Source organism: Arvicanthis niloticus, chromosome 12 (assembly GCF_011762505.2).
Source record: "Arvicanthis niloticus isolate mArvNil1 chromosome 12, mArvNil1.pat.X, whole genome shotgun sequence".
NCBI classification, from domain to species: domain Eukaryota; kingdom Metazoa; phylum Chordata; class Mammalia; order Rodentia; family Muridae; genus Arvicanthis; species Arvicanthis niloticus.
The window spans coordinates 30,732,630-30,748,001 of NC_047669.1; the positions used below are offsets into that span (position 1 = coordinate 30,732,630).

The window sequence follows — 15,372 nt, forward strand, 5'->3', positions numbered from 1 at the left end:
GAAAAAGGGGGGAATGTAGGACTTTTGGGTCTTGGTTTAAATTTAAGATTAAAAGAATTCGCCAGGCAGTGGTGGCACCCGCCTTTAATCCCAGCACTTGGGAGGCAGAGGCAGGCAGATTTCTGAGTTCGAGGCCAGCCTGGTCTACAGAGTGAGTTCCAGGACAGCCAGAGCTACACAGAGAAACCCTGTCTTGAAAAACAAAAACAAAAACAAAAACAAACAACAACAACAAAAAAGATTAAAAGAATCCTACTGTCCCAGGACACATCCTGGGAGGGGCACATTCCTTAGTCAGAGGACACTTGCTGGACTAACATTCAGAAGAGAAAGAGAGAGGTTGACTAACATCCCTCAGACCATAGGGAAGGGGACCCACCTGCGGGTGAAGAAGGCCCAGAGCACAGAGACATATTCCAGGATGGGAAGTGGTCATGAAACAAGACCCTTAATGCAATAAACCTGGAAAAACAGAATAAAGTAATGTGTGAATCTGGAATCTGAGTCAGCCTTTGTGATTGCCCTTGTGTGCTCTGTATAAAAACTACTCCCAGCCTTTCTTGTCAGCTTTCAAGAGAGTCCTGGTGCACCAGAATCATGAAACCTCATGTTGTTGCAGCGAATCCTCTGTCCGTGTGTGATTCTGGGGGAGTGTGTCCCCTGGTTTGGATCTTAGAATCCAACATTCCAACATTAGCAAAGTCACAGCAGCTTAGCTCCAGCATACACAGCTAACCACTCGCTCAGATTAAATAAGGTGAACATAAAACTGTAACCAATCCAGCCATTTGTGTATCTCACTTTTGCTTTCTGTGTGACACTTTCTTTGCTCTGCCTGTGCATATAACCTGTGCATATAAATGGTAGAGAGGCACATTCTGAACTGTGCTTGGTCTAGATTGCTATCTGGCTCTAGACTCTCAAGTGAAAGCCAATTAAGATATACCAAACTACATTTGTTGTAGTTTTCTCTTTTAATAACAATTTCCACTGATTAGAGCAGAACAATCATCATGTAGCAATTATAAAGACTTGAGTAAAGAGCAGTAATAGAATTATGGGATTCTTATGAAGAGTAAAAGTAGGAAAATAAAAAAGAAAGGAGAGAGAGAGAAAGGAAGGAAAAAAGAAAGAAAGAAGGAAAAGCAAATAATTTATGCATTTTCCAGAATGCCAGGTAAGTATTTAATGTGTTAGGAGTTGCTATCATGAAAGTATTCATGGTATGTATTTGTTTTGGGGGAATGACCTTACATTTATAGGGCTTCTGAAATAGAAGCATCTGAATTGATGCACAGTAAATTCATAGATCTTTTCCTTTACATCTTCTTTCTTGTCTTTGATGTGTTTTTCCTCAACGATGAAAGTATACACAATTTTTTAGAGTACAGGGTTTGTTCTGTTTTGCTAGTGTCTCTTTTAGTTTAGCTCTTTAATCCATCAAGAATGTACTTTAGTATATGATACAAGGTAAGAAGATAATTTCAAGTTTTCCCAAACAATGTTCTCCAAGTTATAAACTGACTCGAGGAGTACTTTTGTACTCTTTCTTAAATATAGTCGACACAAAATATCTTGGAGCAATTTCTTTCTATCCTAACACTTCTTATTTCTTCTAATTTTCACACCAGTTGTTTTCCACATCATGAATTTATTTAATACTTTACATTTTAACAACGCTGCTCAAAAGACTACTGCTTTTTGAATGGATTTCTTATTTAGTTGATAAACAAGTAGTATAGCTGAGCTTTGTGGAGAGTAATTTCATTTGAAAACCAAAGTAGTAGCTTCATTCCTCAACGTTTTCCTGAAAGAATTTCCAAGAAATCATCTATGTTTGTTTCATATCACACCACACACACACACACACACACACACACACACACACACACCACGTATTTGTGAATAAAACTATGCTACCATTGTTTGTAAAAGCAAAAAGTTAGCAACTGTTTTGGAAAGATATTGCCTACAAAATGACTTGCAGTTAGAGAATAGAAATGCTGGCTTGCTTTTGTCAACTTGACACAACTTAGACATATTTGGGAAGAGAAAATTTCAGTTTGGAAATTGCCTCTATCCAATTAGCCTGTCCACGTGTCTATGTGTGGCTTTCTGGGTTCTTAATTGATGTAGGAGGTCTGGGCTCACTCTGGACATTTCCGTCCTTGGGCAGGTAGATCTGGGCTGTGTTATGATAAGATACCTGAGCAAGCCAGCTGGAGCCAGTTCCAGATCTTGGATTCAGTTCCTGCTTGCAGGTTCCTGCCCTGAGCTCTTACTCTGATTTCCAGTGTAGACTATAAAGTGTAACATGGAATCAAGCTTTTCCTCCCCAGGTTGTTTTGGTTCATGCTTTATCACAACAATAGAAAGCAAACTAGAACAACGGGATACTCTACAGCTAAAACTATTTCAGGAAAAAATAGCATTGGAAATGTGTTCTCTAGTACATAAAATACATGGCAGCCAATAGAACTTTGCGTACTCTAGTTTCTCCCTCTGCATAGAACTGCCTCCTGTTCTTTGTGAGACTGGCTCCTGTTCATTTCTCATCTCTTCTCTTAAATGCATCATTTCAGAGAAGCTTTTCTCATTCAAAGCCCATGGAGATCTTCCACCTGACTGCCCTCCATACAGAAACATTTAATAATCCTTTGGGTGGGTTCTACCACTCCACTTAGAAGGCCCCCTTGGTACATTTTATTCTGCTATAAATGTCAAGTCTGGATAATGTGTTGTTACCTCTCCTAAAACTGGGAAGCTACTGGTCGATGAGCTTCTAGGCTTGTCATCTGTTGGGGAGGGCTTGTCTCTGTGCTACAAACACAGTCTTAAAGAACAGGAGGGGAAAAACCCCAGTCCTGCAAGCTTGTTTAAACAGTCTGAATTCATTTACAAGGGCAGAGCCTTAATGGCTAACATCTCAGATTATGTCTTTTTCTCCCAATACTGTTGTACTGGGGGTGAAGTTTCAACAGGAATGTTGGAGAGGGAAAAATCATAGCAGAGCAGGTTTGCTCCTAGAAGGTGAGACCGTGGGTTTTTTGTTTGTTTGTTTGTTTGTTTGTTTTTATTTTTTTCCCTTTCTGAGGTTCTCAATCTTACCTCTACATGCAAGGACTGTGCAGCGAATATTCCTAATTACATTAATATCATCCCACAGACCTTTCTGTGTTGCTAAGGATTTAAATCTAAGTTACTATGATGAACTATGCAGAGGAATCAGTAAGTTGTTGATGGTAAAGGTAAAAAATATATACAATAAGGTGACAGTGATGCATTTCCAGGGTTCTCAGCCAGCTTCCCTCTTCCCCCTGGCTCCTTTATGTCCACTTCAGAAAGGGGATCAGGAAGTGGAGCAGAATCAGGCTGGGAACTAGAGCCAAGCGCTCTTCTAGGTGGAAGGGACTCTGATAATTGCACCCAGGTGCCTGGGGGCTGGGCTTAGGAGCTTCAAGGTGTAATCAAGCCTGTTTTGCATATGGTTATAAGCAGCCTGTGTTCTTTACTTCTTAGAGTGCTCTGGACCCCCAATCTGACAGGAATCTCCAGTTTTTCCCTTCAAAGCCAAGAGCTCTTGACCCCCTACTGTTCCCTACAGACCTTTTCCCACAGCTTTTGTTCCTCCTGCAAGAAGGGCCTTAGGGAGACTTTTTCAATCCCTTTTGCCTTCCCTGAACCAATCAGATGATTCTGGAGCCTTGAACCTAGGGTCAAGGAGTCCTAAAGTGGCGCTCCAAATGGGCAGAGATGGAGCCCAGCCCACTTACATGGCTGGCTGGGATTGCTTTGTGGTGATCCTTGAAAACCTCCAAGTGCTACGGAGGCTCCTAGCACAATGCCTGCTTTATAGTAGTTCATGTTTTGTTTGTTTGTTTGTTTGTTTGTTTGTTTTGTTTTGTTTTTTTAAAAACTGATCACACCAAGGACTCTTACACTGCAGCACTTGACATCCACAACTTACACACTTGCTGGTTTGACAAGTTTGGGCCAGCCTTCAAGATTCATGAAAACATTTTTTTCTTAGGGAAAAGTAAGTTTGAATTTCCTGTCTGAAGGGCGTGTGTGTGTGTGTGTGTGTGTGTGTGTGTGTGTGTGTGTGTACTATTGACTGAGTTAACTCCGTTTCTCAGCACCTTAATTACTAAGCAGCTCTCTCCCACAGGCAACTGCTTGGATCAGGACAGAAGAGAAAACCCTGGGTATGTTTTCATTTCCATCCTGCCTGGAATTTGTTGGCAGAGACACTGCAGAGGTGTACTCAGAACTGGAGATCTATAAGGGATAGATGCCAACGGTCTTTGTTTTTAAACTGTTCAGGTAGGATTCAATGAGCAAGATAAATTCCAGGTTCATAGATGCTGAAGTAGAATTTAAAAAGAGAGACAAAACAGGAGACACTTGAAGAAAGTGCAGCCCTTCTCCCCAGAACCCAGCTTGGCTGTCCTGATAGCAGCAGAGCCAGGAAACTTCAAAAGCCACTGATAAGGAAAATTGCCCTGCCGCCAGCCCCGGAAGTCGGTCCTACCCACCTGCCACCGCCCCCAGATGGGCTAGTTTTGTTTAGCGTCTCTATCTAGGCAGTTGGAGTTAGAGGATTAATAAAGGGGCTCAGAGGGCAGTTGGCTTCACAGACTCCAGCCACAGAGATAGCAGGGCTGACCTGTGACATGTGCTGAAACTGGCCACGGGGTCACCTTCTTTAACCCAAAGGAAGGAAGCTCCTATTACAGCCTTCGCAGGGGTCCGTTGCAGGCTGTCCAGGGCAGGCCTCCAAGGACCCTGCCCCCTTTCTCTGTCCCGCACGCTGTCCTTCACCCTTCAGCAAGGCTGGCTCCCCTGTGGAGAGTGCATTGGAAATGTTACACTTCAAGAAGGAAAACAAGAGTAACGGAAAAGGCATCTGTGTGTGACCAAAGCTTTAACTGAAAACAGGCTTCTCCTCGCCTGGGAAACCAAGAAGCTGCTTCATCTGGGCATGGGGCGGAGTTTGGGGATGAGGGAGTTTGTGTGAGGAACTGGGTAGTTTGGAGTAGTTGAGGCTGAGAGGAAACCTGATGGTAGAGCGGGGAATAAACAAGACTGAGCAGGCACACCTGGCTTTAGAGGACGGAAGACTCAAGACTCTATTCATAAAGTTTGGGGTTGTGCGTTGTAGCAATAGAGACAGGATTTCTTCAGAGGGCAACTAGGGTTTTATCTAGTGACCCTGAAGCTTACAACGAAGGACCAAATTCAATCAAGGCACGTTGGATGGGTATACATTGTATCGCTTATTCAAGTCACTCCTAGCCATTGGGCTCACCCGTCCCCCTAACCCCTCTCCGAGCTTCTCTCTGCGGCCCTTCCACTAATCTCTGCCACACTGACTTTTATTTATTTTATAAATAATTACTCTCCCTTCCATGCCAAAAAAAAAAAAAAAAAAAAAAAAAAGAGAGAGAGAATTGTAAGTCTAAACACCACAGAGACCTGGATTAATATATCTCTGAGACCAGCATGTTGTTTTGAAATGTATGAATACATTCCATAAACGTACACTGAGCCCATTGTGACTCAATAACGGTGCCCGGCACTGGAAATAAATAAGACACAGTCACTTTTGCTTTAGCTTGTAAACCTACAGATACGCAATCAGGACATAAAAGTACACGAAGAAATACGGATTCACGGCAGAAGGCTTTCTGACCCAATCATGAGTGAGATGAGAACTCATTGGGGATATGCGAGTGGACCCTGGAATGGTGAGTGGGAGCTACGGGCCAGGTAGGGAAAGTGATCTAAAGACAGAAGGCTCTGTGCGTCTGCTGTGACTTGTAGGCTCCAGAGCCTCAGTATGGTGCTTTGGGACGTCTCTAGGGATATCTGTTCGACTATGTGGTTAAGAATACTGTACAACGCTGGGCGTGGTGGCTCACGCCTTTAATCCCAGCACTTGGGAGTCAGAGGCAGGCAGATTTCTGAGTTCGAGGCCAGCCTGGTCTACAGAGTGAGTTCCAGGACAGCCAGGACTACACAGAGAAACCCTGTCTCGAAAAACCAAAAAAAAAAAAAAAAGAAAAAAAAAGAAAAAGAATACTGTACAACAACAAAGAATGGAGTGGTACCCATTGCCAAGCCTCTTGTTTTCTCCATCCTGGTAGCCCTTGCCTTGACCCTCTTCTGCACTCACGTGACACACTACCAACCTCTCAGTGTTCTAAACACCTACCTGAGCCTCCTGAGTCTCCTCCGTCCCTAAAGTCCACTGTGGCTGGAGCTCTCAGCTCCTTACCTCACACCACACAGCCTAGGTGTGTAGTAGGCCATATTATCTAGACTTCTGTGAGCACCTCCATGATGTTGACATGGTGAGGAAATCACTTATCGATGCTTTTCTCAAGACGGGTGTCTGTCATTAAGCCTGCATGACTGTACTTGGCAGCTCTTACTCTCTTACTTAGGAAGACATGTATAGGAAGAGGCAGAGAAAGAATTTCAACCCATTCTATCTGAATCATAGTTTATGTTCAGTCAGCCTGCTACAGGTGAGGCACATCAAAGTGGCCCCAGGCACTGAGGTCTGGGGGTTTTCCTGCTCCATCCTTCAGGAGACCTGAAACACCCCTCTGCTCTTTCCATGGCCCTACTTTCTGCTGAATGCTTACTTCTCCAGATACAGGCTGCAGAGCACCCATCTCCACCCCATCCCCCTTGAATTTCTGCCCAGTGTTCTGTCGCAAAAAAATTTGCCAGGCCTGTTGGACAGCTCTGAAGGCCACCCTAGAGGGAGAAGGGCTACACAGGCCCTGTGTTGAAGAATAAACAGCTCTTGTGAGCAGCTGGAATCAAGGTGGGTTCAGATCTATGGAGTCCCCTGACTTTTTCTTTTCTTGGGCCCTGCCAAACAGCAGTCTCAAAAACCAACCATAGAACTGACCTTCTATGAGTTCTTCTTGGAGGACTGGAAAAGCCAGGCTAGGTCCACGGCAAAGAAAGGAATTCACAAACAGTCTGTGTTTAAATGCCTCAAGGGTCCCTGCTTTGCCCAGAGGAATGATTATTCCTAATAAGGACATAACAGTTCCTGTTTACAGCTGCCACAAACATCCCTCACACCACAACCCGTTGCAACACACATGCCAAGGCTCAACAGTCTTTTCTGTTCAAAGTCTCCTGTGGCTTTCACAGCTGGCTTAGGTCTACAACCTTGCTGGCCCCTTGCTTCTGCTGCCTTCTAGAATCAGCAAGTCTCCCCATCTCTCAGACTAGGTTCTCTGCTACTTAGAAAGTAGGAGACTCTTTCCTTCTGTGTCTGGGCACATGGTCCCTTTTGTAGGCTGATATGTCTGAGCAGTGAACACTGCAGCATTTACAAGGCTATTGACTGAATAAAGGTAGGAATTCTTCAGAGAGCAAAGTTGATGATAATTCCAGGACATGGTCTGAAACAAGAAAGGATACAATTCAATGAGGGTGCTGTGTGTTCAGAGATGTTTCCCGGTTGGTTCTGTCATGGATGAGCCTTCAGAAGATGTTTATTAAGGATTGAACAGTGTAAATCAATGCTATTTCCACGACTGCTGTCTTCTTTGGGTTTTTTAAGAACTGGATTCTTGACTGTGTAAGGAAAATCTAAATTTAGTCTTTTCCTCTTGAAAAGATTATTAATTTTAGCTCAGGAAATACAGCTACAATATACAGATTAATGGGGATTTAAGAAAAATATAAAGCCTAAAATCTATCCATGAGCACCATCAGAGGAGCCTTCGTGAGGTGAGGTGGGACTTGAATGGCGTGAGAAAGCTGAGCCTTAGACAGGGCTTAGCAGGGGAGGGGCTTGGCGTCTGGAAGAAAGAAGGTGGCCCAGGCTGGAGAAGGTTAGGGGAGAGTGTGCACAGCAGCAGGGATTATCTCATGCAGATGAAGTCTCCTGGGGGACAGCCATTTGTCCCTAGGGGACATCTGCTTATCTGTGTCTGAGCAGATGTTGGACCTCCATCTTCTTCATCCTGTGAAAATGTCTTTCCTATGTAGAAAGAAGTCTGTCTTTGTTTCTGTCCCTTGTTTCTGTTTCTGTCTCTGTCTCTTTGTCTCTCTGTCTCTGAAGTTTCTTTAAATATCCAACTTGAAAACATCAAACTGTATTTGGGGTACATTTAAAATATATGTTTATTAACTTTTTGAGATTTCATACATGTATACAATATATTTTGATCATGTTTACCCCACACTCCTGCCAACAATTCCTCCCTAGTGCACTTCCAGCCTCTATTCCCATCCAGCTTCATCTTATCTTTTCCCCTCCTAACTCACCAAGTCCATGGGTATGGAGCCATTCATTGGAGTGTAGTTGATCTACCAGGGGCCATACACTTAGGAAGACTGATTAACTGTTAATAGCTTCTTAGGCAGGAGTCAAGGCTTGTAAGCTCCTCCCACCTCCTCACTGGAGGATTGACTGGCTTGCTCTGATGCAAGCAACCATGGCCATTGTGGGTTTAAGAGTTCATTGGGCCTTTATGCCCAGAAGACATTGCTTCGGTCCCATCCTCCCCAACCTCTGACTCTTGCAATCATTTGTGGATGCACCCTGCAAAGATACTTACTTTCTGCACTGATCAGTTGTGAGTTCCTGCATTGGCTACATATACCACATAAAGTCACTTCTCTCTGATGTGGGATGATAGCTGAACTAATTTATGGGCATAGAGACATGAATTTAGAAGACAGTTTGATACTGTGCCCATTCAGCCAAATTAGAGTAGTAGATTCACCTGTGGGTCCTATAAGTGCTTCAACCATAGGCTGTTGGGTAGATTTATAATATCAGGCAGGCATTTCCTCCTATAGAGCCTTTAAATTCAATTGGAAAATGGTTGGTTACCTCTGTAACATTCATTCCACTATTGCACCATGGACACACCTTGACATACCGGTTATGGTCAGGGTTTACAGGGTTCATAGCTAGGTAAGATTGGTAGTGACTCTTTTCTCCCAGCAGTTTGCATAGTAATTTCCAGTACTATGAAATCTAGCCAATGGGGAGGAAGTTCCCTAGTTCCTACCAACTTGATTTTCCCATGTCCTTGTGTGCAAGATGAGTGATGTCTTCAATAATAGGGTCAATCCTCAGATACTGGTGGCTAACCAGGAGAAATGGCATTCTGTATTATTTTTAAGGTTTCTGAGACATCCAACTAAGAACTCTAAAGGAGCTATCCCACACCTGGCATTGGGCTTTTATTTGGCATCTTATATATTCTGGAAGGAGCATCACTCCTATATAACTCCATTTAAAGTCCTATATATGAATATGCATGTAGGTAGCTTATAAAAACATAAAATATATACTTAGAAAGCTTATAAAATAGTAGCTTTCCATATGGCTTTTCCAAGCATCCCTCCCCTCCACCCCCTCCTTTGCCCCTGGGTGGGATATTTTGATCTCTCTCAATTATAGCTTTCTTATTCTCCTTTTTTTTTTCTTCTTACCCCCTCTTAACCTACTTTATCAAAAGAACTTAACTCCTTTCCTGAAGCCTGAAGCTATTTCAAAGCCCTTTGATTACATGGAAGAAACAGAAAGCCATCACAGTATTCTACAAGCTAGAAGCTTGGACTCTGGGGTCTCCCAGCCTGGTGTTGCTGGCTTTATAGATAATTAGTTTTGGGACCTTGGGCAGGAAGATAGAGATTTAGATGGTTATCCAACATAGAGAGAATGGAGTGAGGCAATATGGATAGAATATTGAGCATGGTTACCTGCTAAGGACCAGCCTTGGCTTGGAGAGGGGTTCGGAGGAAAGGGTGTCTGGGAGCAGCAAAACAAACAACTCGAAGTCAAATCATGGGTTGAAGTGGGCAACCTATGCTCTGCTCTCCAGCTTGCTTTCTCTCTGTTCTGCTTTCTTTCCTTTTGAGCTGCTTTCCCTGGAGATCTCTAGACAGCTCTCCCTCTCTCTTTTCTGCTCATGACAACTCTCCAAGCGTTTCTCTCTTGCTATTCTAAAAAATACTCTGGATAGTTCATTTCTTGCGGATCATAAGCCTAGTTTTTTTTTAAATTTAATTTAATTTTTTTACATATCAATCCAGTCATTTACTCCAGGTTTCCCTTGGATTATGCTATGAATCAGCATCCCTTGACCCCAACCTTTATTTTTAGGTGACAGCAAGCACACATTTCCTTTTAACATTGCAAAAGAATTCAGAGATCTGCCTGCCTTTCTTAAGCACAGACAATAAGCTAGCTGGGTGGGGCCCCTGTCCTGAAATTACTGTTTCTTCGACACTTGTGCCTAAATTATCTTTGTTTCAGGATGACCTTGAACTCAGGAATCTGCGTGCATTAGTATCTGCCTGTCTTTGTATCTTTCTGACATGCTGGCTCATAGTGTAGCTGCCTCTGTTCCTTTAGATCTGTGAAGTTCCTTAGAGAATTCATATCGCATTTTTATATTTTTGCATAGTTGAGAAATTATATATTTTCAAACTCATGGTTTTAGAGTATTTTTCCACAGCCTTAAGGGCTGTCCTGAAGGTCTCAGTGTCTACCATTTTACTAAGACATTAGCCATACTGTTGCCTCCTGGACTCGTGCTGTCTCTGATTATCATGGAGACATAACGTTAATAGGGAGGACATTCCTTAAAGGAGGAATGTAAAATATGTTCATTATTATACAAACAAGCCCGATGCTCACAGCAGCCATGAACACTCATGGAGGCCCACATCTGCTGGCCCTGTCTCAGGGGCAGGAACTATGTCATTCTGTCCCTACCAAGGCCATGCCAGACCCAGAAGTTACCCTTCTAATGATCAGTAGACTGCTTCTAATTTTGTTAATATCATTGCCTCATCTAATCAGAACTTATCTAAGTTGTTCTTTGTATCTCTGGGACTTAGCCAAAAGCTAGAAAGTAAGCCAAAAGGAAAAAGTATTTTAAGGGGCTAAAATTAGTGTATGAGTGTGTGTGTGTGTGTGTGTGTGGGTCGGGCTAAAGCAAAAATACTTCATTCACAGATGGGATCCTCTTTTTGAGTTTAATTAATGTTGGAAATGGAACTATATCAAGTCCACGGCAGAGGAAAAGTAGCTCATCTGGCAGGAATCATGCCAACAGCATTCCAGGGAAAGACCACTCGTGATGGTTGGTAACTGAACTTTAAAAGGAAGATGAATGAACTCCAACCTATATTACCCAAAAGCATTCAGAACAGGGCAATTTATGAACGTGTACGGGGTGATACATACTTTATTAGGTATATTGGGCATAATGCTCAATTTAATCCACACAGTAGTTCTCTGCAGTCTATTTTCAATTCCTGATAATTACAAATGTTAACAGAGTCTTGGAGTTTAAGGAAGTCATAAAACTAGGAAGAGGATTTGACTCACGAGTCTCTCAAGATTCTGCTGGATTCAAAACCTTCATGAGCTACAAAATTTCTCTCTCCATTCCTCTCTTCCTCCCTTTACTGTATTCTTCCCTCTTTTTCTTCTACATGATAACTAAAACAATCTCTCTCTTTCTCTCTCTCTCCCTCCTTCTCCTTCCCTCTCCCTCTCTGTCACTCTCTTTCTCTGTGTTGCTTCAGTCATTTTTTTGTGCTTGGCCTAGAACTTGCTATGAAGACCCCCAAACTTGGGAGACCCTACTCAAGTCTCAGGAAATTTCGACCACCCACAAACTCCAAGACACCATACCTTGATGCAATCAGCAGAGGTTTATTAGGGAAGAAAGCTGGCAGCCAGCAGCCAAACTGCACACTCACGCAGGAGTAGAGTTCGACCCCGCCAGCCAGTCTGAGGAAGGTTTTTAAAGGGAAAAACCACAAACCAGGGGAGTGGGAAGGGGAGTGAGGGGTTGTCAAGGATACAAAACATAAAAATAGTGGAACATTTCAGAGGTACCCTAAATGATTAGAGTCATGTGAAAATCACTCTGCACACTCATTCTTCTCAAAAATGTAGTTTTACCATGTCACTGTGCCCTACCCTGTCATTTCCAACTATTTCAGGTTATATATTTCTCACTTTCTTCAGTCACAGCCCCACCTAGATGACTTGTATCTTTTTTTATGGTCAGGAATGTGTCTTCCTGCTTTGGGCTTTTCCCACCCACAGGTGGGGTCTACTCCCTGAGGCTTGAGGAATGTAATCCAGCAAGTGTCCTCTGATTCAGGGATAATGTCCTCCACCCGGAATGTGTCCCGGTGCAGTGAAGGCCTGAAATCTTATTTTCAGTTCCGAGTTCTGGAACCTGCACTTTTTCTGCTCAAGTCTAAGGTCAAAGAAAAAGTCTACATATGTTTCATAAAATGGTCTTTATAATTTTTCACTCTACAGCTACATAGATACATAGACCAGGTCAGCCTTGAACTCACTGAGCTCTGCCTACCTCTGCTTCCCAAGTGCTGGGATTAAAGGCATATGCCACCATGGTGGGTTCTTCAGCTTGTTATTTGAGACAGGTTCTATCATTGTCTGGGACTCACTAAGTGTGCTACTTTGGTTGACTATTGCCCCTGGGGATCTGCCTCCAGACTGGGATCGTGGTGTGTACCTGCCTCTGTAATTGTGGGTTGTGAGGATCAAAGTCATATCCTTATGCTTATAAGCTAACCGTGTTACTGGCTATGCTATCTCCCTAGTGCCTCCTTAGCTGCTTACTTTGAATAATTTTAGGCTTATAGGAAACTGTATGGCTGGGGAGTTGGCTTTGTGTTGACAATACTTGCTGCCCAAGTATGAGAACCCACATCTGGATCCCCAGAACCACATAGAAGGCCACATGTGCCTACAGAGGTTTATAATTCCAGTGCTTTTGAGGGTTGGAAACAGGAGGATCATTGTTGCTTGCTGGTAGCCAATCTTGCTCCAGGTTCAGTAAGAGACACTGTCTCAAAGGATAAAGGTGGAAAGAGGGACACTGGAAGTCATGCTCTGACCCTTTTGCACACATGCATAAAACATATAAACATACACACATACATGCACACACACATACATATAACACATAACATACATATACACATATACACACATGCATGCACACAACCATGTACACACACACACACACACACACACACACACACACACACACACACAAAGCTGCTGACAGAATCCTCAGAAATCCTTCTCAGGTTTTCCCTCATTCTGTCATCTCACATAAAATAATGACCTATGATCAGGTCAGGGGAATAAATATCAGTGCACACTATTAACTAGACTATCGATTTTATGTGGGTTTTACCAGTTTTGCACACATTCATTGCTCATGAAACTTTTAATCTATCATTTCTCTTATTATACCATAATTTGTAGTCCACAGTACATAAGAGAAATTAAATCCACAATTTAAGAAACCAAGAAAAACTTTTATCCCTTTGAGAGAGAGTTTATTTTTAAAACATCATTAAAAGAAGCCAGACACAGTAGTCCACAATTTCCCTTCAGAACATGACAGGATTAGTGAACTTGAAGTCTCACAAAGCGCCTAGAACAGCTCTCTTCCGCATCCAAAGAGCATCAGGACACCATCCCTGCCAGCGCGGGGTGGACTCCTTGTAGTTTTGGCTGTCTTCTCGATTCCCTCCGTGTGCACCACAGTCTGAAGTCAGGCATTTCTGAACACAGTTTCCATGTGTGGATTCACCAGTATCCACTGAAGCACTCACATCTGATCCAGGGTACTGGGCTACGAGGCTACTCTTTTTTTTTTTTTTTTTTTCATATTTAAGCGCTTGCCATGGCCGGAAGTGAGACAACAATGCGCTGCTTTTGACTGAAGACTCTTCAAGCCAGGAGAGCCCAGTTTTTTTTGTCCTCTTGGCCCAAAATAAGCCCTTTGGGAATAGTTCTCAGGGCTCATACTCCATTCTCTACACCTCTTTGCTGCTAATTGCTAGGTATTTCTTTGCTGCAGGTGAAATGAGCCAATTTAAGCCAGATTAGAATATATTAAAGGCAGGTTTATTGCGATGCTGCTCTCAGGCAAGTTCACCGGCCCCAAGGATTGCAGTCAGGGGTCATCATGGGGAGATGGGGGCGGGGAGAGAAAGAAAGGGCAAACGTGTGCAGAGAGAGAAGAGAAGGGGAGGGGGAGGGAAAGAGGAGAGAGGGGAAGTGGGAGGGGGGGAGCCTGAAATGTCTGGATTATATAGGAGCCTCTGTGGGAAAGGCAGCCCCAGAGGTGCAAAGTTCAGGGTTGGAGGCAGGTTATACCAGGTGGGGACTGAAGGATGCTGGAAGAACCTGGAGGCCAAGTTTGCTTGAAATGTAAAATATGTACCTCAGTCCCCTGTGGTGGGGGCGGAAACAAAATATTAATGTATGAATTTTCTAGGCAGCCATTTTTTTCTTGCTAGAAAGGCTACTCTCTTGTCCTCTTATGTGGTTGTCCTACCAAACTTAGCAGGTTAGTTCCAAACTGACCGTAGTATCCTCACTTGATTGCTTTCGTCCTAACTTCTTATTTTCAAGTGTCCCTTCTGTCTGCCCTGGATATTGCTATTACCTGTGGCCCTTATGGGTAGGTAGGACTGAAGGCTTTCTGTTGCTTCTCTTCTCTGTAGTTCCTTGGGTTGTTTCCATTTGTACCAGTGCAGGCAGAAACTAAAGTGCCAGAATGTGTTCTCTGAGGATGGGGACAAAAAGAAAATCCATCGCTGCACTCTGAGATCGTGGCTGAGGCATGCCTGACAGATGGCAGGCCCCCAGTGAATGTGTGCCTACTGTCATTCCTGAGAACCTCATTCCAGCACTGGGTTCTGTTCCTTTTAGGCTGCGCTTCAAGGTGGCACACCAGAGACGATGGAAGGCAGGCCTGCTAGCCTGGGAATACTGACCTGCATATGCGGCTGCTTTCCAGTGGCTCAGACCACTGCTACCTGCCCACACCCACCCTCTTCTTTCCTCTGACCCACTCTTCATCCCCGAGTTTGGAAATGGGGAACCTATTATCTGGGATTAGGATGCATGGATGCAAATTCCTGTCACATGCCACCTGAAGTTACAAGACTGTGCAGCAAGCTTGGTTTGCTAGAACTACAGGCTTCCTTTCATCCTTATCACTCACCCACTTTGGACTCATTGTTTGAATAGTGACATCTGTATACAAACATGGTGCATGTGAGTGCATGCATACATCAGTATTGGATTGAAACTTCACTCTTGGTTTTACTTGTGTATAAATCAGAATTTCTACTTGGGGGCAGGGCTTTAATAGGCAGTATAGGACAGCCTACGTCTCCTGCCTTTTGACCCCCCCCCTCTCTCTTTTTTTTTTTTTTGTTTGTTTGTTTGTTTTGTTTTTCAAGACCGGGTTTCTCTGTGTAGCCCTAGCTGTCCTGGAACTCACTCTGTAGACCAGGCTGGCCTCAAAC

General features: G+C 43.5%; 1 long non-coding RNA gene across 1 annotated transcript; it reads right to left on the reverse strand.

Moving 5' to 3' along the window:
- Window positions 1–387: 387 nt before the first annotated feature.
- On the reverse strand, window positions 388–6,985 carry LOC143434013 (uncharacterized). The gene is made up of 3 exons (XR_013103155.1): window positions 6,923–6,985; window positions 4,667–4,842; window positions 388–462 (listed from the first exon to the last, which is right to left on the reverse strand). It is a non-coding gene; the product is annotated as an uncharacterized LOC143434013 (long non-coding RNA).
- Window positions 6,986–15,372: the final 8,387 nt, after the last annotated feature.